The 22,624-nt window shown below is 39.0% G+C and overlaps 1 protein-coding gene and 1 pseudogene across 1 annotated transcript in view; one reads left to right on the top strand and one right to left on the bottom strand.

Moving 5' to 3' along the window:
• The window catches only part of LOC116263195 (probable histidine kinase 2), a 61,225-nt gene that overhangs the window by 13,503 nt on the left and 25,098 nt on the right, over window positions 1-22,624 (top strand). The window lies entirely within an intron of this gene.
• LOC116263199 (calreticulin-like) lies at window positions 171-21,290 on the bottom strand (annotated as a pseudogene).

Genomic DNA, 22,624 nt, shown 5'->3' on the forward strand with positions numbered 1-22,624 from the left:
TTTATGTATTCAAGACATAAGTTCATTCTTATTAAGCAACATAAATCTGTTTTTTGAATCTTTTATTTTATATGTGTGTGTCTATGTGTCCTTCACCAAGCGTCAGAAACCACATGCAACGGAAAATGTGCTCAACTCTAGAGATTGTGGAAGGAAGGGAAGCTCGTAAATTATTTGTTGTTGCCCTTCAAGTTTATCTCACATTATCTCACAGATAAAAAAGCCCTAAATGGGGGCGAATAGTCCACAAAATTAGGAGGAATCATAGCTTAACTCTCCATCAGTTCTAATCAACTAAACGGATTGAAGAATAAACTAAATCTAACTGCATAAGGAAAAAACGACCGAACTGTTCCCGTCAAGCCCAATCGTCGCCGACCTCCATTCTATAGTTCGTCCTGAAAATTTAGAAGCATAAAACAAACATCTCTTGAGACAATTTGAAAATTAAGAGAAGGAACAAATAAGGTTTAGAAATCTAAATTCACAAAAGGAAGCCGGGTGAGTACTTACATGGATGTCCTTGGCCTTTGCTTCCCGTTTGACGTCCTCCGCCTGTGCATCTGCATCACCAGCGTCAGCTTCATCCTTGTTTGTTGTTAGAATCAATATCCTCGTCGTCCTGCAGAGAGAAGAAGAATCTGAGGAATTCGGAGAAGGTTTTCGAAAGAGGTGAAGTTTAAGCCTTAAGGTCAAGACGAAACTCAAATCAGATTCTTCATTCGGTTTATTCTTCTCTTCCTGAAAGAAAATGTAAAGATAAGAAACTAACACCCTGTTAGGTTGGAGGGAAAGAGAGGAATGGAAAGAAAAGTGAGGGAAAGAGAATGGAAAAGAAATAGAATGGAAAGGAAAGGAAAAGAAAGCAATTATAAAAGTTTTTTGGATGAAAAGGAAAGGAAAGGCTAAAATCATGTTTGTTTGGACTAGGATAGAATTTATAAAACTTTATAATAATACCTCTAACATTCAAAATGTTAAAAAAATTGAGAGCTTTCCTTTTAGTGGAGCCCCGGTCTTGTCTTCAACGGAGAGTCCATGCTCCATACCCTTGAGAGAGTCTCATAAGGTTGGGTTTGACCTAAACCTATCCTTGGGTCGAATTGGACACCAGAGAGAGAGAGAGAGAGAGAGAGAGAGAGAGAGAGAGAGATTGAAAACATCAATCAAACAAAATGTTTAGATATATAGTCATAAATCTAATAAAAATTTAGATCAATCAAACAAAATGTTGGTAAACATAATAATTGTCTACAGACAAAAAAAAAAAAGATCGCATAATAACTCCAGCTCTGCTCAGCATCCTAAGTAAAACATTCTTTGGCTTAAAAACATGACAAGCAAAAAATGTTTTCATCCCTTTTTCATCATAAGATATGCTTCTGTTTGTAACTCTTCTTCAAGACCAATGGCTTCAAATGCTGGAAATATGTCTTCTTTAGAATATTTATTTGAATGTCTCGGCTCTGGTACGACATTACCTTTTTCAATTGCATTAGCAACTCTCTCAAAGGCATTTTTCATTATTTCAATCTCTTTTAAATCATCTTCATTTGCACTTCTCCTCCTTTTAAGCTTTGACAATGAACTTGTGTTGGACTCAACTTGGACTTCATACTCGTCTCCTAGGTTGATAATGGTTATAATACTGCTTGATTTTCAATAATCATTTCATCAATAAGCCGGATTGTATCACCAGTACTCTCACACGCTGAAATTATTCGGCTGAGCTTTTCTTTTGCTGTCATTGATCATTCTCCTGTTGCTCTATCATTACCAAATAAATTTACTAACTTCTCATAGTTCGGAAGAAGTGTCATCATCCACTTTTTTGCCATTAGATTTGCCAATAAATAACACAAAAAAAGATAACGGCAAAGAAACTCATCTTTAACATAAAAATGTGATTATAAAAAAATAATTAAATTGCTAAACATAAATTTACATACCTCTATTAATGGCTTTCATACTTTGAGTTCAACAGTCTACATATTTGTCTTTGAATCAATGCTAAATCTACTCAAACCACTTTTAAAGATGTCATAACAGCTACTGAAATTAGACTTCAACTTTTTCATTTGATTTTTTATGTGTTCTTTGGCGAGCATTTCACCCAACTTATCGTTTAGTTCTGTCACAACATTATCATATGCAATTGTAGTAAAAGTGTCATTCACTCTTTTGCCTATTATTTTTTGAAGCAGTAATGAATCAATGAGCGCATCATCCATAGATTGGCTCCATTGTATCTTATCAGTCTTTCCTCAGTCTGTATATATTTGATTTGTCTTCATTGTTATTAGCTAAATGCATAATAAAACAAGCTTAAGAAAAAAAACATACATAATGAAAAGAAAAAACCAAGTGTAACAATAAAAAATCAAGTAATTAAATTCAATGAACGTCTACAATGACAAATAATATAAAGAGAAAAAAAATCAACATGTCTCATATACACAATTATTCAATTTATTGAAGTTTGAAGTTGATAGTTCAGCCACATAGTCCAAGTGATGCTTTGTCGTGTGAGTTTCTCCAACTCTATACTCTTCATCTACATCAACTTGAACAGAATAATTTTCACTAGGCTGATTCTTAAGTTCTGCATCAACATCTTCAATAATGCTAGCATCTGAATCGACATCCATGAGAAAGTTGTGCAATATACAACATGCTAAAATGATCTCCGACTCTGTATTGCACGAATAGACTAGTTCTGTCGAACTAGCTATAATTGAGAATTTTTTTTCAAGACACGAAATGATCTTTCAATGACATTTCGCAACGAAGCATGCCGAAGATTAAACAACTCTATTGCATTTTGTGGGCCTCGCTTGGAGTATTCTTTCAAGTGATATCTCACATGCCTAAAGGGTGTGATAAGCCCACCTTTTAATGGAAAACCAGCATCAACAAGATAATATTTACCTAAAAAAATGAACACAATCACAATTATTATAGTTGGCCAATGTTTTCTACCACGGTATCTCAGTGCATCCTCTAAAGATACTTTAACACGAACTTATGTTCCTTCAATTGCACCAACACAATTCTGAAATGCAATTTAGTGTTAATGCAATATTGACATACTATAAAGCATAGAAACTATAATAATTGATTTATTACCTAAAGTATGGATAAAATCTATTATTGTATAAGACTTCATTTGGCACAGTTGATACGTCAGATTGTTGAATGAATTTGTCTTCTAAAAGAATAATTGAACTCAATACTTTGTGAAAATATCAAAAAATTGTCTCTGTTGAATGATAGAACCAAAACTGAACCCATCGATGTTTATATGTGTGAGACAACATCATGAGAAAGAGAAAAACTTGCTCTTCTACTTTACAATGGCTTGTACTAGATAGTCCACCGTCATGTTGAAGAATATCACATAACTCTTTGAAAGTTGATGTTCCCATGCGTGTTATATTGCGGCATTGTACATCATCATCTAATCTAATTTATGTATAATTTGATCTCTGATTTTTTGTCTTTCTTCATAAGATAGTCCAATTGATTGATGCACAAGTTGTTCTTGACATTGTCTTCGACGTATGAAATAATAAAAAATATAACATAAAAACATAACAACTTGTTTTTGTTGGCATTGTCTCATGTCTTCTAATATGAAATAAGATAAACAAATAAGTTGGTTATTTCAAACACTCACAAAGAACATAGTAAAAAAGAAAACATAATGAGGAAGAAAATCATCAATCACAATCACAAAACGCACAGATAATGGTCGTCCTCGAGAACAGTTTGCAGGGGGAGGAGGCCTCTATAGTAATGGTTTGTCATGCCATTATAGACAACAATTGCACAACATGAGTACACTAATTTTCAAACACACAATGAATCAGTAGTAAAGATAGGAAACAACAATTTATAAATTAATACATAATGCAATTTCGACAACAAATTTTGTAGAACATGAAACTTGTGGAAGGCATCAATCTTGGAGATGATGTTGGACGACAAAGTACAGCCAGCAGCCCAGAGAATTTGAGGATACCATGGATAAGCACCTCTCAGACTATCTTGCCATGAGCCACCAACTCTCTACAAACACCTCAATAACCTTTGTAGTCCCTACCACAAGCTAACTGTTGTATAACTAAAGGAAAATTGAGGGATCTTCCTCATATAACTGTCAGTCTAAATGTGGAAAGTCATGATAAGACAGGCAAGTGATGGCAAAAAAGAGCTCCGTGAGGTTAAAGTTGAACCCTACAGGTGCACACCACTATTGGCATAATCTGGTAGAACTATACCCAACTCCAACTTGTCTATCGAAAGAAAAAAGAAAGTTTTACTACCCATCTATGACTCCAAGTAACAGCCAAAAATATTCCCATTTCCCAACTTCACAAGCACATGTTCTCCACTATGGTACCAAATCAATCCATCCATGCCCGACCCGTGGGCCAGCCTCCATCCAACCCATAATTCACCTGCATACCTGTGTCAGCACTTCAGTATTAGTTTGCACCTAGTCTCCTTCCTGACATAAATGTCAACAACTTTAAGAGTAAAAACCCAATCCTCCCTAAGCCCACAACTAAAAATATGATTTTTTTTTCCCTTGGCACCCTTCCAATACCACAAAAATTTGGATGCACTGAATGATTTGGATGCCGCTTGTTAACCCTGAAAATTATTTCAGAGTGTACTCAATGGGTGAAATTTTTGCCCATTATGTCCTGAAACCAAACCTGGGTGGAAATTTTCTATATTGTAAAGGCAAAAAAAATTGAAAACAGACAGCAGTCTTGACCCTTATTTTTCTTGAAACTTCTTGTTGTACACAAGAAGGAAAAACAAGCACCTTCAAAAGATGTTGTGCCATCAACTGCCCCTTCCTAGCTATCCTAGGAATAGTAGAAATTGAAACAAGGTAGTTTCAGGGTTTCTCAGGATATGCTGAGCTACATACCCCTTGTAGCCAACAAGAGGTATTCCATTGACCATCTTATGGTTTTTTTTTTTTTTGGGTCCTGTAAAAGTCTGCCAAACAAATTTCTCAAGTACATCAATACATCAAGTATGGATAAGCATTTAAAAGGACTTGTAGCTGGGACAAGAAGGCCTTTGGAGTTAAAGATTTTTGTTTCAGAACCAATATAAATATATGTGTATATTCTCCTTTAAGACACAAACGAACACACTCACAACATACATGTGTTTGTGTATGTACATATATCATAATCGCCAATGTTGTTCTCAGTATGTAAAATCTATTATTTTGGTCGCCCAATTCGTTAATCAGAAAGGAGAGGCTGGTCATGTGCTTGTTCTTCTGCCGTATGTTTTTCCACAGTCACAACCTCAAACATAATATTGAACTTTTCATAGGCTTGATAGCAAAGGAAACAACAAGGTCATCATTCAGGAAACGCTCACGCTTAGTTTATTTATTTTTTGTTGCTTCAAATCAATACAAGATAAAAACTTAAGACACTAGATACAGAAAGCATCATTGACAGACTTGATTGTGATCGCAGCAGGCGCACCACCATTACCAACAAGAGATTTTATGAACATAACTCGTCGTACTACATTAATCTGTTCTAGTGAAGAAGATGCAAAGTTGGAGATATTTTCACTCTTTATTATTTCATGTGAACCCAATGCCGATGCACAAACCGAAAGCTCCACACATACAGAGCACCCACAAAAGCAACAAGGGGGAAGACGAGAAGAGGCTAATGCAAGTAGGGCTGCACAACGAGTCGAGCCAACTCGGGCTCAACTCGAACTCGCTCGCAAAAGCTCGGCTCGAGCTCGACTCATTTATAAATGAGTCGAGTTCGAGTTGCAAGAACTCGACTCGTTTAAACTCAACTCAAATCGTTATATTAAATTAATTAGCTGAAAGTTAAACTCGTTTTTAAATTTTCTAATTTCCCTCTCTTCACCCACGTTTCTCTTTCCTCACCACTCATTCTTTTTTTTTTCTTTTTTCTCTTTTCCCAACACCCTTCCTCCTCCCCATGTCATTTCCTTTTTCTCTTTTCCCAACACCCCCTTTTTCTCCTTTTCTTCTCCCCACATCTTCATTTCCTTCCCTTTTTCTCTTTTCCCAATATGCTCTCCTCCCCACGTGTCCCATGCATAGCCAGCTAAAAAGGAAGGCATTGTCAATAAACGAGCGGCTCGAGCCGAGCTCGAGCTTGAAAACAGTCACTCGAGTCGAGCTCGAGCTGAAGCTATGAAGCTCGTGTCGAGCTTGAGTCGAGCTCGAGCTGACTAAACATGAGTCGAGCCGAGCTCGAGCTCGACTGGGCTCGTGTGCAGCCCTAAATGCAAGAGAGAGAGAGAGAGAGTACCTGCAAGCCGGTAGGAAGAGCTCTCACGCAACACAAGAGCAAGGGGGAAGACAAGGAGAACGTGAAGACGTTGGTGAAAGGGGTAATGTGGGTAGAAAGGAGAAGCCCTTTCCTTTCCCTCCCTTTGCAACCAAACAAACTTTTTTATTTTCTTTCATTTCCCTCCTTTCTAATTAATCAATCAAACAAAAGATTGATGCATCAATCCCTCCCTTCCCCTCCAACCAAACAGGGCATAAACTTAACAGGTATACTATCAAAGATTGCGGACTTGGAAAGTATAAAATCCTGAAAGAAGCAGGCAGGACTCCAGCTCCGCAAAAACCTATAACACCTTGCCGAGGCCAAGAAAGTCGGTGACGAGGAGGTGAGATGCAAGCCTGTTCAATTGTGATGTTTTTCTACTATGCTGATGGATTATTACAACCCACCAGCGGGTTCGACCTAGCGCACTGCTAATATATGTAAAAAGCTACAGGAGAACAAGGTCACAGTACCTCCTCTTTCTTCCTCTCTTCTTCTTCATCCAATGCTGCCTCTCCACCCTATAAACACCACCAAAACAAGGTAATGAGACAGTAGCACCAGAAAAAAAGGTAAAGAGAATAGGCTGGGAGAAGACATGTTACATCTTTTAGCTTTCCCCATATCTCTTCAGCAAACTTCCTTGTGTATTCAGGATCATCAGTTAGCAGTATATTGTCAAACAAAGTTCCTGACTTTACCTGGAATCACGTCCAATTTTAATTGCTGGTAAGTTTATCTGCAAATTCGTGGACGCCCTTTTACAAAGGTTTTGAATAGGTACTGACCTGCCACAACTCAATACCCACATACTTCAAATTGCGGAAAACATAGATATCGGGATCATCCTTGAAGTCTAGCGAACAGCACAGGTTAGCAGTAGATTATATAATAAAAAATGTGTACACTATGAAAGAATTAAGTGACTAATAAGAACGGACCTGGATTGTCAATTATTGGTGCATCCCATTTGCCCTTGTAGTTGGGGTTCCTTTTTTTCTGTCAGAGGATAAGTGTCATCTCTCCTTCCTCCTCGTTCCAGTTTTCAGGCTTCAACAAGGAAAAAATATAAACAAATGGAAGAATTAAAAGCAGAACCACTTAATAAAAAGACTATCATCTCCAATTAACTGATAAAAAATCATGAGACTCGAGATCAAATCCTTAACATCACTAGCATCAAAGTAACAATAACTTTACAGCATCAGGATCAGGAATTTCTTTGGGAAGGTCATCATATCCCTTAACAAGCAAGAAGAAGCAAGCAAGAACAAGCAGTTAGCATACAAGTACCAAGAGAAGCTTAATGGGTTTCACACGAATCGCAGGGTAAAACTGTAATGATCGGAGTGACGACATTCATCAGAACTGCCTGGTATCTCTCCTCTGGAAAAACGGCAGAAAGATCATAAGGGCAATTTCAAAGTCATACCTCAGGCTTCTTATCTTCGGGATCTGGAATAAATTTCCTTTCATCCCAATCCTCAGGCTGCAAACAGCAAACGAATGTGTTAGAATATGTTGCTGTGGGAACCGGATCCATTCCTGGACCCGGTTCTATGGGGCGCGGGTACCGAGGCGGGCTCGGTACCCTAGGCGGCTTCTCCTCTCTCCCTCTTTATATTGTCACTTGTGTTTAGTGTTGAATTAAGTGAAATATAATTTTCTCTCTCCTAGGGTTGCGGTGTGCCCCTAGGTCAGAGCCTCCCCGTGGTTTTTCACCTCTTTCTGAGGTTTTCCACGTAGATTGTGTGTTCGTTCTCCACTCTCTCTCTGTGTGGTTCGTGTTTCTACATGGTATCAGAGCCAGCGGAGTTGGAGAAGCGTTTTTTCCGCGGATCGTCAAGTTTTTTCGTCGCCTGACGCCGTTGAAGTTCCGGCGCCGCTGCTGCCCGTGTGACGTCGCCCTGCTTTGCCGCCGCTGTCCTTTGTTCCGCAGCCGCCGTCCTCTGTTCCGGCGTCGCTGCTGCCCTTGTGACGTCGCCCTGCTCTGCCGCCGCCGTCCTCTGTTCCGCCGCCGCCGTCCTCTGTTCTGCCGTCCTCTGTTACGCCTCCGCGGTCCTCCGTTCGTCCTGTTCTTTGTTTCTGCCACCGTGGGTGGCCTCTGTGTTGCGCCGTCGCCTGCTTTACGTTGCCTCTGCCTCATTCCCGCCGCCGTCGCCGCTGCCTCCTTCCCGACGCCGTTGCCTCATTCCCGCTGCTGTGCCTCTTGTTGCTGTGTGCTAGTTTGTGATGGCAGAAGCGATGGGGACTCAAAAAGATGCCGTTCTTGACACGGGCAGCGCCTCCAAGACTGAGAACGTGCCGATCCAGGTCACCTCCATCCGTCTGACCAAGGACAATTACCTATCTTGGTCTGCCGCTCTCGAGATTGGGATTACTAGCCGTGGGCGTCTCTCTTACATCACTGGCGACAAACCTGCGCCCATCAAATCTGATCCTCAATGGGCGACGTGGGCGTTGGAGGACAGCCAAGTGAAGGTGTGGATTATCAGCTCCGTGTCATCCGATATTCAGCCCCTCATTCTGCGGAAGCCGACCTCTTTTGATATGTGGACTGTGCTTGCAAAGATGTATGGTCGCAAGAAGAGACATTTGCGTACCTATCAGATTAAACGCAGTATTTACTCTCTGACACAGGGTGATTTGTCTGTTGCTGCCTTCTATGCTGCCCTGAAGACCAAGTGGGAGGAGTTAGATTATCATGTGACTGATGAGTGGACATGCGGTTCAGATCATTCCCTCTACTGGGAAAAGGAATGGATGGACCGTACGTTTCTGTTTCTGGGAGGCCTGCGGGATGAATTTGAGTCTATTCGTAGCCAGATTCTTAATGGTAATGAGATTCCGGGGATAGAGGAAGTCTATGCTCGTGTTGAGTCTGAAGAACAACGTCGCCAGGTGATGCATCTTGACACCGGTCATGGCCCTTCTGCCTTTGTCAGCCGTGCCTCAGGGACTGGGCAGCGTCCTGCCCGACATTGCACTCATTGCCACAAGTTGGGGCATTCGGTGGATTTCTGTTGGGATCTTCATCCCGAGAAGAGACTGGTCAGAGGTCGTCCTCCCTCTGGCAAGCGTAGCCCTTCTGTGTCTGATTCCAGTCAGAGCAATTCTTCTAGTGGTGCAAAGTCCAAGTTGTCCCCTGCTCAACTCAAGGAGCTACAGGCGTACATCAGCCGTCTATCTACTACCCCTGAGGAGTCCTCCACGTCTGAAGGGGCTCAGCTAGCCCAAGCTCTCGTTGCCTCGACTGATCAAGGTAACCCTTCTCTTGGTGATTGGATTGTTGATAGTGGAGCCACTCACCACATGACAGGGGACTCTAAACTCTTTCAAGAATATCAACTTTCTTCTGGCAAGCAACGCGTGTCTATGGCAGATGGGTCTTCTATCTCTGTGGCTGGGAAAGGGAGCTTGTCCCTGTTGAACAAATACCGTCTCCACAATGCCCTGCATGTTCCAAATATTCCTGTGAACTTACTCTCTGTCAGCAGTATTACTAAAGAATTAAACTGTAATCTGATTTTCTCTGCTGATCATTGTTCCCTGCAGGACTTGGTGACGGGGAAGAAGATTGGGATTGGTTCGGTTACTGATGGGCTCTACAGGCTGCCGGTACAAGTTGCTTCAGCATTGATTTCTGCCACGAGTGGTCACTTGTCTGGTGTGAACGATAGATCTACTGTTCTGCGATGGCACGAGCGTCTTGGACATCTACCCTTCCAGTTAATAAAGAAGTTGTTTCCTCATTTGTTTGCTTCTGTCTCAATTGACTCCTTCGCTTGTGAAGTGTGTCAATTGGCTAAACATGTCAGGGCTTCGTACCCTATTTCTTTGAATAAAACCACTCATCCGTTTGCCTTAGTTCATTCCGATGTTTGGGGTCCTTCTGGAGTACCCACGTGTGGTGGTTGTCACTATTTTTTGACGCTTATTGATGATTACTCTAGATGTACGTTCGTGTACTTGTTGCGAGAACGTAGTGAGGTTCCAGCAGTTGTGAAAAACTTTGTTGCCTTTGTTGAGACTCAATTCCATACTACTGTTCAAGCGTTCCGTACGGATAATGCAAGGGAATATGTCTCCCAATCCCTTGATGAATTCTTGAAAGGCAAGGGTATTGTTCATGAAACCTCTTGTAGTTATACCCCTCCTCAAAATGGTATAGCTGAACGTAAAAATCGTCATCTATTGAATGTTACCCGGGCCATTATGTTCCAACATCATGTCCCGAAGCGGTATTGGGGTGATGCACTTCTCACTAGTGCACATCTCATTAACCGTATGCCTACTAGGGTGTTGGATGGTCAGTCTCCTTATTCTACCCTGTGGCCCACTCAGAATCCGTGGCCTCTTACTCCTCGTGTCTTTGGGTGCAGTTGTTTTGTGCATAATCATAGCCCTACTCTCAAAAAACTTGATCCCCGGTCTATTAAAGGAGTTTTCCTGGGGTACTCTTCCACTCAGAAGGGGTATAAATGTGTGGATCCCACTACTTCCAAAGTGTATGTTTCGAGGGATGTCACATTTCATGAACATGAGTCGTATTTTTCGGTGAATCCTCTTCAGGGGGAGTGTCTTGGGAACAAAGGGGAAGAGTATTCCTCTAATCAGCTAATTCAGTTTATGGAGTTTTTGGATTACAAGGTTAGTCCCAGTGTGATTGACACGGTCACGGTCAGTAATGAGAAGGGCAGCCATATGGAAGGGGTCACGGTGGATGCTCAGCCCATTGTTGCCCGGGATCACTTGTTTGGCCAGGTTTATGTCAGAAAGGAGAAAGCTACAGTGGAAGATGTTGGTGATGATGTCAGAAAGGAGAAAGCTACAGTGGAAGATGTTGGTGATGAGGATAGAACCAATCCCAATCCTGTGATCTCCCCGGATGACCCAAGTCCATCGAATGAAGAGCTCCCCATTGCTGTGCGCAAAGGCACCAGGTCATGTACTTCTCACCCTATTCAGAGATTTGTTTCTTATGCTAAGCTCAGTACAAATTACAAATGTTTTATCACAACCTTATCCAAAGTTGTTATTCCCAGGTCGGTGGATGATGCTAAGGATGATCCCAAGTGATTACATGCTATGACAGAGGAGATGGGTGCGTTAGCTAAGAACAAAACATGGGAAGTTGTTGATATTCCTAAAGGGACACACCTAGTTGGCTCTAAGTGGGTTTACAACGTGAAGTACAAACCTGATGGCACTGTAGATCGATATAAAGCTCGTTTGGTTGCAAAGGGGTTCAGTCAGAAGTATGGAATCGACTATCTTGAGACCTTTGCCCCTGTTGCAAAGTTGAAGACCGTGAGGGTTATTCTTGCTCTTGCTGTGCACAGGAAGTGGCGCATGGACCAGCTTGATGTTAAAAATGCGTTCTTGAACGGCCATCTGGAGGAAGAAGTCTATATGAGCATGCCTCCCGGGTATGTTCAAGAGGGAAAATGTTGTCACCTCAAGAAAGCTTTGTATGGCTTGAAGCAGTCGCCTAGAGCTTGGTTTGAGAGACTAAGGATCGTTATGAAGTCTACTGGGTACAAGCAAGGAAATGGAGATCATACCCTATTCATAAAGCAGAGAGGTGGTCTGGTGAGTCTTCTCCTTGTCTACGTTGATGATATGATTGTCACTGGCAGTGACGAAGAAGAAAACAGAAAGATGAAGGAGAGATTAGCTAAGGAATTCGACCTCAAGGATCTGGGTAAGCTGAGATACTTTCTGGGGATAGAGATTGCTCGATCAGAGACAGGGCTGGTTATGAATCAAAGGAAGTACACTCTTGACTTACTAAAGGAGACAGGCAAACTTGGTTGTAGGCCCTATCTTACTCCTATAGAGTCGGGAACTAAGATAAGTATCAAGACGGGCACTATTCTGGATGAGGAAGGAAAAGGGCGATATCAGAGGCTAGTAGGTAAGCTTATCTATCTTACTCTAACTCGCCCTGATATCACGTATGCGGTAAATGTGCTAAGTCAATTTATGCATGCTCCCACGGATTGTCACTGGAAGAGTGCAGAAAGAGTGTTGGGATATCTAAAGAATGACCCAGGAAAAGGACTGTTGTATACTCGACAGGACAAACTTACTATTGAGGGCTACTCAGATGCAGATTGGGCAGGTTGCACTGACACAAGGAGGTCTACTACAAGGTATTGTATCTTTCTTGGAGGTAACCTAGTTGTTTGGAGAAGTAAGAGGCAAGAAGTATGTTCGAGGTCTAGTGCTGAGGCTGAGTACAGGGCTGTTGCAATGGGGGTTACAGAGATGCTGTGGCTGAAGATTCTTTTGACTGATATTGGTGTGGAACTGGGAGATAAAATGAAGATGTACTGTGACAACAAGTCTGCGATTAATCTTGCCAATAATCCAGTTCTACATGACAGGACCAAACATGTGGAGATTGACCGTCATTTTATCCGGGAACGCATTGACTCAAAGGAGCTGATTCTGCCATATATGAAGTCTGAAGATCAAGTTGCAGACGTCCTAACTAAAGGGCTTTGTACTTCTTCATTCGAAAAGAATGTTAGCAAGCTTGGCATGTTTGACATGTATGCCAAGCTTGAGGGGGAGTGTTAGAATATGTTGCTGTGGGAACCGGATCCATTCCTGGACCCGGTTCTATGGGGCGCGGGTACCGAGGCGGGCTCGGTACCCTAGGCGGCTTCTCCTCTCTCCCTCTTTATATTGTCACTTGTGTTTAGTGTTGAATTAAGTGAAATATAATTTTCTCTCTCCTAGGGTTGCGGTGTGCCCCTAGGTCAGAGCCTCCCCGTGGTTTTTCACCTCTTTCTGAGGTTTTCCACGTAGATTGTGTGTTCGTTCTCCACTCTCTCTCTGTGTGGTTCGTGTTTCTACAGAATGACTTACACAAAACCAAATCTAAAATATAGAAAATGTTTTTGCTAAATATTTAGGAGGTCCACCAACCTTTTTTGCTTCCGGATCCTTGATTTGCTTTGGTGGAAGGTGTTAGAATGTATGTATCCCATCTATACATATACATATATGTATGTACATTACATATATTAGTCATCCAATATATGTTATATATATATATATATATATTTGGGTACTTAGGATATTTATGTAATTTTTCACCTTTATGCCTTTTTCCTTTTTCTATATAACTTTGTACCTTTCCCCTTTTACCCCTGCCTTTTTTGTTTTTATGCAAAAGGGGACCAAAGGGGAGACGAGTCCCAACGGCTAGTTTTCTCCTCTCTCTTGTTCTCTCCCTTATATATAGTGTACAGCCCTCTTGTGTATTCTTACGCCTTTTTAGCCACATCTTGTATTCTTTGTTGGAATCAATATATGTTTGATTCCTCCTGGGTAAGGTCTCTTGAGTAGTACTTTGTTAAGTTAGTGGAAGCTTCAAGTGTGATATTTTTGAAGCATTTGTCTTGTTTGGGTCTGATTTACATGGTATCAGAGCCACGCTTTAGTTCTTCGTTTTGTTGTCCTTCAAAATTTGAAGTTGTTCAGCCCCTGCTCTTTCTTTGAAGCAATGAAGCACTCCAAGTGTTTGATATATTGTTGGTTGTGTTATGACTCAAGAAGGTGTTGTTTTTTTCTTGTTGCTGGCTCTTGGATATTACTTCGTTTTAAAGTGATCTACGTGAGGGTTTAAGTACATTTTATCAAGCTTCCGTGGCTGTCAAAAGTTGGAAATGTTTTCCTAGTATCGTGGCAGCAAGCTCTTCATATTTTTGGAGCTGCCTTCTTGCTGTTGTTGGTGGCTGAGTTCGTGGATTTTTCACCAATGTTGAGAGTGTTTTGGCTATTCTTGTGGCTACCTCAACTTCATCTATACAAGATACACATTATAGATGAAAGAACTTCTTCTACTCCTCTCCCTAAACTTACTTCATCGAATTATGTTTCTTGGACAAAAACTATAGATCATTTCATTAGAAGTAAAGACTTATGGGGACTTGTTGATGGATCTAAAAGTGAACCACAATTAGTCCTAACCAAAACCATAGATGGAAAAAACCCATGAACTAGATGGAGTTGAAAAAGATAAAGTTATGAATGAACATGAGAGAAAATGAGAAGAGTGGAAGATAGGACATCACAAGATTAATACTTGGATTATTGCTTGTGTCGATACTACAACCATGGGTCAAATAGCAAAACATAATTTTGCTCATGATGTTTCGGAATTCCTCAAGAAAACCCACACTATGAAGGATGTGACTTACATGTGCAATCTTCAAATGAAGATTGCAAGTCTCAACAAGGGGATAGGTCCATTAAGGAATACGTTGGATAAATGGAACAATTATGAGACGAACTTGCTCTGTTTGAACCCGAATGGTATGATCCAAGAGACATTGGAATAAGGGAAAAACAAATCCAAAGGAAAAAAATTATAAATTCATTCTTGGTCTTAGACCGGAATATGATGGAGTCAAAACTTCTTTGCTCCATAGACATAAAGTGTCATCTATGAATGAAGTCATAGCGGAGCTTCAAATGGAAGAAAATAAACTCAATTTTTCTAAAGAAAAGAATAAAAGCGTTCTTGCTACCTCAAGATCTGGTGCTCATATGAGAACTTATAGACATCCACACTTCAACCGAGTAAATGAAGGAGCAAGAAGAAGAATTATTTGTTATCATTGCCAAGAAAAAGGACAAACAAAACCCAAATGTCCAAAACTAAGAACTTGTGACAAGAGAAGCAATGTGGCAACTCCCATCCAAGAAGAAAGGAAAGAAAAAAAGCACTTTTCAACTTGATCAACTTGTACGTGCTCTTCAACCTAAGCTTATTGAAGCCCTTCAACCTTTGCTCAAGGGAGGAAGCACACCTTCAACATTGGGGGCTACCGTAGCATCTACCTCATCAAGTAAGTATTTTTAGATTATTGATTTGGGTGCATCTTTTCATATGACTCCTTGTGGATTCCTTCTCACCGAATGCACCAAAAATTATTCATATCCATTTGTAAAAACAGCCGATGGAACTTCTCTTGAAATTGATTTTGTTGAAAATCTTGATCAAACTTTTGAATCAAAAGTTTTAAAAGTACCTCAAGTACGATGTATTCCTAAACTAAACTTAACTTTGTTGTTCGTTTCTCAAATGGCTGACCTTGGTTTTGATATAATTTTCTCACAATATGAAATGTTTGATACAGGACCGTCTATCCAAGAAGACGATTAGGGAAGGTTTTAGAACAAATGATCTCTACTACATAGATTTTTTGAACCTCTCAAGACCTTCATGAAATATCATCAAAGAATGTAACATTCAAACTTGGCACCAAAGACTTGGACATTCAAAAAAAGTATTGTCAAAAGAACTTTTGTTGTAATGATTGTATCAAGGCAAAAATGAAAGTCTTACCTTTTGATAATAGAAAATTTGTTACCCAAATGTCTTTTGATTTGGTCCATTCGGATGTGTTAGGACCCGCTCCTATTATGTCAAAAGGAGGATTATTATATTATGTGATCTTTATTGATGATTATTCTAGGCATACTTGGGTTTATTTTTTCAAACACAAGTCGGAGGTATTTGTAAACTTCAAGAATTTCTATGACATGATCAAAACCCATTTGGCTTCAATATCAAATTCTTTAGAAGTGATTCAAGTGTGATATTCTTGAAGCATTTGTCTTGTTTGGGCCTGATTTACAGATGGATGGCCCAGTCAGAATACAAGCTCCCATTCCGTTTCCCATTGTTGTCTGTTAAGATACTGTAGGTGGCGTTAAGACGAAGAATGAAAGTATATACATGCGTCATTTGGTCAATCTCACTAGGAACACCTCTTTTTATAGGATATTGTGTTCCATTGCGTGTGAGAATTGCTTGAACCTTTCAATCAGACAATCAACTTACATAATAAAAAATATGCACATGCAGAGACACAGGATGCACCTATGTCAATTGAAAATCTGATGACTTGCTTAAATATTTCAACTCTTGCCAAGGTGGAAGGTTAATGTCGCACAAAACCACAAAGCTGAGAAAGCTTCCCATCTTCTATTCAAGAACCAAAAGAAGAACCAAGATGTACACATGTTACACCTATGCCAATTCAAAATCTGATGACAACATTCTAACTCTTGCCAGGATGGAAGTTTAATGTAGCACAAAACCACAAAGCTGAGAAAGCTGCCCATCTTCTATTCAAGAACCAAAAGAAGAACCAAGATGTATGGTGCTCAATTAAGGTGCACATACATCATCATAGTGACAAAAAGCTTACCTAGAGTTAATAACAATGTAACATAAGGAGCTCTAGCAAGTACCTGTCATACATAAACAAAGCTACATCACATGCAGCCAAGGAGTCCTTACTGGATAGAAGGCTTGCAATTCCATCTGGCGCCATCTCACGCAACACAAGGATATTGACAGTTCCCTGCAGAAAATGATAAAAAGTAAAACTGAAGAAAAAAGGACATATACCGTCTCAAAATTTTGTTTGTACATGAACCAAGACAGTAACTGTAATAAGTTATTTGTAAACAAGAAAACATGCAGTATGAAATTGTAAAGTGATGTTGACAAACTCCCACGAGAACTCATTTAAACAAGAAAACATGCAGTTTGAAATTGTAAAGCGATGTAGCTTTACCCAAAACTTAGAAAGACTAGATCAAAACTTATTTCACCCACCCAAAACTGGTTTGACTCGCCGAGTCAAATCATTTGACTCATCTATACTCGTTTGACTCACCAAAATTTGGTGATAGATCTCATACTGAGACTTTAATGCTTGTCTTGTGGGTTGTTTTTCAATAATATATTGATACTTGATACTCAATCATGTCGAAGCATGCAACTAGGTAGTAGCCTAATGGTCTGGTTTCTTGTTATTACATGAGTAATATAACTTAGGCTGAGTTAGGCATGGCTTCAAATGATTTTAGTATGACTCAATTCTGAGTCACCAGGTTCCTTTGTCACATGGGTACTGCTGTAAAGGCAGCGTACCCGTACCGGCCAGGTACGACACTGGTGCTGGTACTGGTACTGTCCTGGGTACCTCTTGGGTACCGGTCAACGTACCCAGGACTGTATCCGTCCAATTTAAGACTCGATCAAAGTTGACCGAGTCCTTTCTTATCCAAAATTTATGATTTTATTTTTGTTCTTTACACCATTTACACTCAGGAAACACATACAAAGTTGTGTTTCATATTTTTTTCAATAGTTTCTTCTTTAGAAACTATAAATTTTGCTCATTAATCCGCTATTTTCTTTGAATTCCTATTTTATGTTATATATATATATATATATATATATATATATATATATATATATATATATATATATATATATATATATATATATACATACGTACCCCCGTACCCAAGTTTTTTGAAAATAGGCCGAACCAGTACCCGTACCGGCACCCGTACCCGTACCTATGTGACATAGCCAGGTTCAAAAGCATTTGTATAGAGTGGCTGCAGCCTAGGTAGGGGCCTAGGCGGGCCAACAAGGTAAAAGGAAGAGCGAGAAGGAAGAAGAAAAAAATAATAAAAAGAAATATAGGGAAAAGACAGAAGAATAAAGAAAGGAAAAAACGGGAGAAGGAAAAAGACCTCTTCAAGACCCTTTTTTCAAGTTGGGGATTAGGTACTACAGCCAAATCAAAAAGGTTGCTGCCCATAGGCAAACATAGCAACACTTTTGACTATATAGAAAGGGACCACCCAAACAGAAGGCATCTCTCTTTTTCTCTGTTAACATAATTTTTATGTCACACACTTGCCCAAAGAAAAGGGAGTGTTATTATTTAATGATGCAGAGTGCAGACTACTCATACTTTTGACATAGAATGGACATTTAGATCAGGTCCATTCCAAATCGGCCAATGAGAGAAGGTATTTCATGGAGACCTGTTTCACAAAAGATTACAGTAGATGCTAGAAAATATTAAAATTGTGCCAACCACTATGAGATCATCATTGAAATCGGTTCAGAACCAAACAAGCAAAGAGAACACATATGACAAAGCAGAAGTGAAAACACTGTCAGAGGTGTGACCACTTAATTTAAAATATTTAAAAATGAAGACAAATCGGAAGACAACAAGGAAGCAAATCACAATATCAACAAGAAGCAAATAAAAAAAGTAAAAAACAAAAAGGAATGCATTTCAACATTTTAAAAAAAAAAGGTACGCTGCTTACAAGGAAATAAGACACCATGTTTTAGAAGCATCATATTTTGCAGTGCCCATGCAATTCTTGAAAAGTGCAATTTTTAGCCATCATGGTTTCCCACACCTTGTAGTGCTTCTAGTAAAAACTGGTCAAACCAAGTTGTACATTTCCAACTCACTAATCTGCATTAACTAAAACTATGGTGTAGTTCTAGATAAAAAGCTAAATAGATCTTCACAAGTTGACCTAAACAAATCCAGGGGACCAGTAAACAAGATCACAAGGCAGAAGAAGTCAGATGTCTCAGCAAATGAAAATCATTCAGTTCCTCACCGTTTAGAGCACCATCCTTGTCCTGATCAGAGAGAACAAATACACGTTTCAATGCTCTACCACATCGAGGTTTCAGTGATTGTGTTCCTCGATCAAACAGAGGAAGTGTTGGATGAAGTACCGCCTTCTGAGCATAATAGAAGACCTCTGAAACCTAAAAACATCAACAACTTTCAATGGTCCTTTACATTTTACAATTTACATGCCAAATGTCAAGAGATAGCAGGAAGGAAAAACTGTTTGAAGTAGTTCATCCAGCAACTGTGATAAAGAGTAAGGGAGAGATAGAGGTAATATGCAATGAGAAATCTGAACAAAAAATTATTCACCCCTTGTGTTCCTCCAAGTCAATACTCAACAAAGAAAGAATGGCTTTGGAGCAAGCTGGAACAAGTTTCTCTAGTATATACAAACTATAGAAAACATTGCTAAATTATCAACAAATAAAAGGAAAATCATATGTGAAAGTGAAACAAAAAAATAGTGATGTTTTTAAAATATCAGACAGTATGACCATATTCTCCCTTCTTGGGAAAAATCCTTTTCATATATTTTATTCAACTACATATTCCAGTTTCAGTTTCCTAAAAAATTTAAAAAATTATACCAATGTCTAAATATTTTTGTAAGAAAATCAATAGAAAACCCATAGTCTAACTTTGTATTTTTACCAGAAAGTTTGCCAAAAAAACAACATCAGTGGATTTGGTTGGGAGGGCATAATGGAGATGTAAATGTATTGTTGGCACAATCGTACTGCTTCCAATTACCAAAGTAGCCAATTACCCATAGTAATACGATAAATGACTAAGAAGAATAATTTTAGAAATATGACCCAAATGGAGATGTGAATGTATTACTTCCATAATCTTATTACTTCCAAACATAGCCATTAACCACTGGTCTTGAGTTTTTAAAGGCGAGGTTTTCCCTGGATTATTTTCTGACAAAGTTGTTTTTCTCAGCAAAATCTCACCACAGTTTAAAAAAAATAAAAAAAAAAGCCTAACAATTAGATAAAATGGTAAACTAATAAGACATAAAAATAACTAAATGTAATGATAAAAAACAAAGTCAAGGATATTGTTTTTGGGTTTTAAATGGTGAGGCTTTTGTCAAACATAATGCAGTGAGCTTGAAAAAAAAGGTAAAAAAGTGGAAAATATGGTAAATTTTAAATTTTTAAACATTCCTAAAAATTAGGAGAAAATAAAATAAATGAAAAAGCTAATAAGACAACATAAAAAAACGAGTAGGTAAGCAGCAAATAAAAGTTAGAAAATGGAAACAAGCAGTCTTGCATTAAAAAAAATGAAAAATGCAGGAAAAAACATGAAAAATGCGCTTTTTTTTTTGCCATTTTTTTCAAAAAATGTGTTTTCCTGCCACTTGTTCAGCAGACTATTTCTCGCATTTTTAAAACAGTTTCTTCAAAAGAAATGCATTTTTCATGACCATGCGATAAAATAATATTTTAATGATGATAAAAAATATGATAAATAATTTAATTTAATTTTAAATTTGAATCCATTATGATATTAGCATTAAAAAAGCGGAACACATGAAAAAACACGGGACAAATTTACTTTTATGTTTCTTCATAAAAAAGAAATGTCTTCTTCACGTTTGTTTCATTTTTCTCTTTTTGACACTAATTTTTTTTTTTTTAATGTGATACCTATTGCTATGATTCCAATTAACCATGACTAAATAGCCAGTCTCCCATACTTATACAGTAAATAACCAAAAATAAACATTTTAAGTTGTCTAGTGTAACATCCTTGCCTTTCCATTAAGGTAGATAAATTCTGCTGAATGGCCTCATTTTCTCTCTTTCATAAATTCCAGAACACTGTCCTCTCCTCTTTGTTACTTGAAGCAGGACCTCCAAGCAACTTACATATAAGTGTATTAGGAGGACCATGCTTGGTAAATGAAGAAAGAATCTAAAAAAAGTAAACAACAAAAATGCCTGAGACTGTCAATGTCTGACTAGCAGGCAAGAAAAATTATCATCTCCGTCTTTACAATGCATTTACTTCACCCATTTTTCTGATGAAAAAATAAATAAACACGTAACTCTTATTTTTATCAGCAGGGATGCCACGTTAAATTCAACAGCTACTGCAAGCAGCAGACTGATTAGGATGGATCGCTATTGAAATTTCATGGATATCAGTGCATAGAGATATGGAGATACATGTACCAAACATTACCTGAGTTTGCTGTATAGCAGAACACTCTATGCAAGTCTCAATCTCTGGAAATTGATGCATGATGGGAGCAATCTGCGACTCAAAGTTAAACTCAGGAAGCTTCTTCAAATTCAATTTACAACAAACCACTATGACAGAAACCTTCACCTGCAATGCCACAACCAATTGTTTACATAATCTAACTTGGACTTTATACTTCAAATTGTTTTGACCAATCTGATAATGCGGATGTCTTCAGCATGGCCAAAAAGTATAGATAAATTTCTTGGGCTGTCTTTTTTGAGAAAGAATTAACCCTATAGTACATAAAGGGATTTTGAGCCATTAAAACTCAAATTATCCTGATACACACTGAATTCCAGCAATTCAAAAACTGATTATCACTAAACTGACCCCATAAATCACTTTTTCAAGGGTAGATTTAAGGAAGTTTAAAAATCATATTAATCTATTAGATTGTGTAGGAAGGATTGTCTCTCTGTGAATTGTGTGTATGGAGTTATGATGGCAATAAAGAAAAATAATAATAAAAAAACCAGCAATTTCCAACCTCCAATCGACGAAGTTCAGGAAGCCAAAAGGTTGACAACTGATCCAATGTCTCCTGCCTGTCGCATTGATGTGCTAAGACCACGACATCTGCAATTTTGCACTCTGCAGCAACTTTATGCCTGTCTTCTGGTCTAGAACGAAATCAATAACAGTGTGTAAAAAATTAATTGTAAGTAACTAATGAACAAAAGCCAGTGACCTGCAGAGGTTTACGTGTACTGGAACAACATAAATCACATTTAGTGATCACAAGAATCATGATACTGAGCTTACGCTTAAAATGGATTTGTAAAAGAAAATTTATGCACTAGAAGGAGTGATCCACCAAATTGTTCATCAACAAGATAAATCAAACATGATGAACCACATAAACACCAAAATGACGTGTAAATGGTTTATACAGTAGCGAGGATTGGGAAGAGAAAACCTACGTGGACGAAAGAAGTCATACGTAATTGTCTTAACAAATCAGAATCTGGATGTAAGAAGTGATACATAAGCATATCGATAACAATATTATCAATGAAGTACATGATAATGGAACATTATATGGCAACCCACCTAGACGAGGTGTCAACGATCGTTAGAGGCACTTTATCAGGATAGTAATCTGCAGGCAACCGAGTGGGTGGCACAACGGGCGGAACGGAGTGCGAGAAAATCCCCACTGCCAATGCAATGATCAAACTCGACTTCCCCGTACCCTGATCTCCAACCACCACGATTCTAACGTTGTTGTAACCACCAGGTTTTGCACTCGCCATTCCTAAAGCCTAAGCCAACCAACACCCTCTCAATATCGAATCCAATTTCCACGATCCAACTCTGAAAACTCCGTGCCAGCGATCACAACGGATTGACAAAGCCAGATTATCACAAAGAACGACTGAATTTCTTAAATCGACAGTAGGCTTGAACAATCTAAGCGGCTCATCGTTCGATTCGTCCACTTCGTGAAAGATATTTTCAAACCTAACATTCCAAAATTCTACCTAAAAATCCATTAACATACATAATGAGATG

Source organism: Nymphaea colorata, chromosome 10 (assembly GCF_008831285.2).
Source record: "Nymphaea colorata isolate Beijing-Zhang1983 chromosome 10, ASM883128v2, whole genome shotgun sequence".
In the NCBI taxonomy this organism is placed as follows: Eukaryota; Viridiplantae; Streptophyta; class Magnoliopsida; order Nymphaeales; family Nymphaeaceae; genus Nymphaea; species Nymphaea colorata.